Genomic DNA, 3,275 nt, shown 5'->3' with positions numbered 1-3,275 from the left:
CGCAGTATAGAAATGGAAAAATGTCAGACACCTGCTCTCTCAGTCCTCCTTTCAGCTAAACTGAGAGCTCTGATAGTCCCCTCCAGTCAGAGACCAGTGCCCGGGCTAGCCCCAGAAATATGTGGCATACAGAGGCAGAGACCCTGGGGATCCCATTCTAGTGAGGGCAGCTGCAGTAGTGGCCACTGTTCCTGTGGCATATTTCAAGCATTGGTCCTGGCTGTTTAGGTTAGTTGTCCAGCCCTCCCAGATTCTGTGCCCTATTTTGCAAGCTGTCCAATGTCCTTTTTGTAGTTGTCATGCCATTTTATTGGAGTGCAATTTATAGACCATAAAATTTACCCATTGTAAGTGTACATTTCAATAAGTTTTAGTAAATGTATCCAGTTGTGCAACCATCACCCCAATCCAGTTTTAGAACTCTTCCATCACCTCAGAAAAGTTCACCCTTGCCCATTTGTTACTGATCACCATTCACACCTCTAGTCCCGTGCAACAAGAATCTGCTTCCTGACTCTCTGACTTTTCTAAAAATATCATATAAATTGAATCAAACATTATGTAGTATTTTCTGTCTGGCTTTTCCCATAGTGTTTCATTATTTCTTTAAAAGTTGATTTGGTGGATGTATCCATTGTCTGTTCCTTTTTTATTGCCACATAATATTTCACTACATGAATATACCACATTTTGTTTATTCATTTGCCAGTCAAGGTCCTTTAAATAAATCCCTTTTCCATTCAGTGTAGACAGATCTGTGTTCTGTAGCCACCAAGATCCCTGACTATGTTCCTCCCCATTGAAATGGAACAGCAGAAGTATCTTCATGGCTTTTGGATTTATGATCCCTGACACCATTCCTGGCTCACAGTGGATATTCAGTAATTATTGCTGTGGTGTGTAGACTGCCAGTATTATCTCAAGGATGAGCTGGGCCTAGATATTACCAGCAGTCTATGCACCATAGCAATTTCATCTTTTTAGGATTTTCATCCTTTTGTTTCCAAGGAGGCAACAATCAGGGCAGATAATTATTCATTTCTTGCATGCATAAATGCTGCCCTGCTCAAAGAAATGCCTGTTCCCATTACCTCCACTCTCCCACTCTTGCTTCTTCTATTGGGCTGAACATTTTCTCTCTGCATGACCTAGATTCATTGGAAGCCAACAGGTAATCTATTGCCTTAGCTATACAGTTGGCCCCTTCCCCCTTTTAACTGGGATAGGAAGGTTGAAATACCCTTCTTTCCAGGGCTTGGCTAATGTATCCCATGCAATATTTATGCTCTGCACGTACCTGAACTTCCCGAGCTGTGCCCTGTTTATGCATTCATGAGGAACTGTTCAAGAGAATGTCATTTTATCAAATGGAGTTGAACTATAGCTCCACTTTATGAGGGATTACAGGCTGTTTTTTCTTTATTTGTAAATGTGCCAGCCTAAAAAATGCTGTGTTTTGTCAGAGACAGCTGATTAAACACCTTTGAGTGTCTGTCAGTGTAAACCGTAAGATCATTAATTTATGCTGTAAAAAGAATAGCTGGGGAATTGTGACTTAGACCAGTGTGGTTCCTTTCTTCATTTGAAACAAATAACATTTATATCTTTGGAAAGAATGTTGTGAAAAATCACCCTAATGGATCTATGTTTTCCAGAGTGACATCAATGATGTCACTTTGGTCTCATCTATTTAAAGCATCAAAGTGGATATTTTAGGCTTAAACAGCAGGTGTCCTGAAATTTAAAAATTTCTAAAGTTTTTGGGATTTGGGAAGCTTTTGATCTTTTTCTTGTCTGCCTCCCTTTCTTTCCCTCCTTCTCTCCCTTATATCCTCGTCACCCACCATAGTCTCATCATTACTACACAGTTTTGAAATAATTTCTGCATCTTGCTAATATCTTTGCCTGGATTTTGAGATCAAGAGGTTGCATCTCCTGGTGGAGTTTGGTGTATTTGTTTTAAATGTTGGATTTTAAAGAAGTGCTAGCTAGTGATTTTTCAAAAAAAAATCAGGAGGAGAAAATTATCCTTCTAAGGGTGTAGGAGTTGCAGTTACTAAGTTGAACAATGTGTTTAGAAAGTGGAATGTGTTTACACCATGTTAATTATAAAAATTACCTTGTAAATCATTATCTTTCAGTACAGAATACTAGTCTTCATACAGCACTTCTAGTGGCAGCCTTTAAATCTACTCCTATTTCCCAAAACACTTTCCTAGGATTCCACAATATAGTCTGCCCTCCATAAATAAAAATAGGGACCAGTTAATTTACATCGTAACAACTATGCCACAAACAACTGCTATGCAGCACTTAGCATTTCACAAGGTTCATCACCTTGATTATTTCATTTGATCTTCAAAAGAAACCTGGCTCAACGTCTATGATCTTGTTTGGAGACCCAAGGTTCAAATGGTAACGTATGGAGAATGTGGGTATCGATCCCACTACCTCTCGCATGCTAAGCGAGCGCTCTACCACTTGAGCTAATTCCCCATGTGATCCTGATGGTCATCCTATGTAGAAAACAGCAGCCTGTTTTGCAGAGGAGAGAACAGTCTCAGACATTTCTGGAAGGACTAGTACAAGATTGCTTAGAATCCGTAGATGTTCATTACACAGTAATCTTGTACCTTGTGTTCAGAGCTAAGGACACAAAGACAAATTAAATGCAAACTCTGCCTTCAAGTTCAAAGACTAGCAATTGTGGAGCCAGGAATTTAATGCAGGTCTTACGTTGTAAATCCTTGTCTTTACTGTCTCAGAGCTAAGGTTGGAGCAAGCCTTAGGCAAAATCATCAGGTCTGGGAAATTTGCTCCCACTAAACACCCTCTTCACTTCAGTTCTTCTTTAACCTTCTCTCTCCTCAAGTAAGTAACACCCTCATGCTTCTCAAAGATCTCTCTTAAATTTCCTTTCCAAATTCCCAAATATTATCCCTTCCTCCTCTTCTCACCAAAACTCGGCCTGTGTGGATCTCAGTTCTGCCATGTCTGGTTCGCAGTTATCGAACTCTGGAATTGTTTTCCAACTTTTTGACCATGACCTACAGTAACAGGATCACTTATAGCCCACTGGGCTAAGAGAAAACTTATAGAAAGCCCCTCTTCCCCAGGGAAGTCATAGTCCCACACCAGGTTGCACAACTTGGCCATCAGAGCCCACCCTCACCCCCTTAGCCAAATACTCTTTTACAAGGCACAATCTGCAGAGCGATACAGGGCAGCTTGAGGGGTAAGAAACGTATTTTGCATTGCCATGGGGGCAGGTGGTT

At 40.6% G+C, this 3,275-nt stretch overlaps 1 non-coding gene across 1 annotated transcript; it reads right to left on the bottom strand.

Moving 5' to 3' along the window:
• Positions 1-2,423: 2,423 nt before the first annotated feature.
• TRNAA-AGC (transfer RNA alanine (anticodon AGC)) lies at positions 2,424-2,496 on the bottom strand. Its single transcript has one exon. It is a non-coding gene; the product is annotated as a tRNA-Ala (tRNA).
• Between the last annotated feature and the right edge of the window lie 779 nt (positions 2,497-3,275).

This window comes from Pan paniscus, chromosome 15 (assembly GCF_029289425.2).
Source record: "Pan paniscus chromosome 15, NHGRI_mPanPan1-v2.0_pri, whole genome shotgun sequence".
Lineage (NCBI taxonomy): Eukaryota > Metazoa > Chordata > Mammalia > Primates > Hominidae > Pan > Pan paniscus.
The sequence above is the reverse complement of the archived record's forward strand: the minus strand, read 5'-3'. Positions and strand labels throughout refer to the sequence as shown.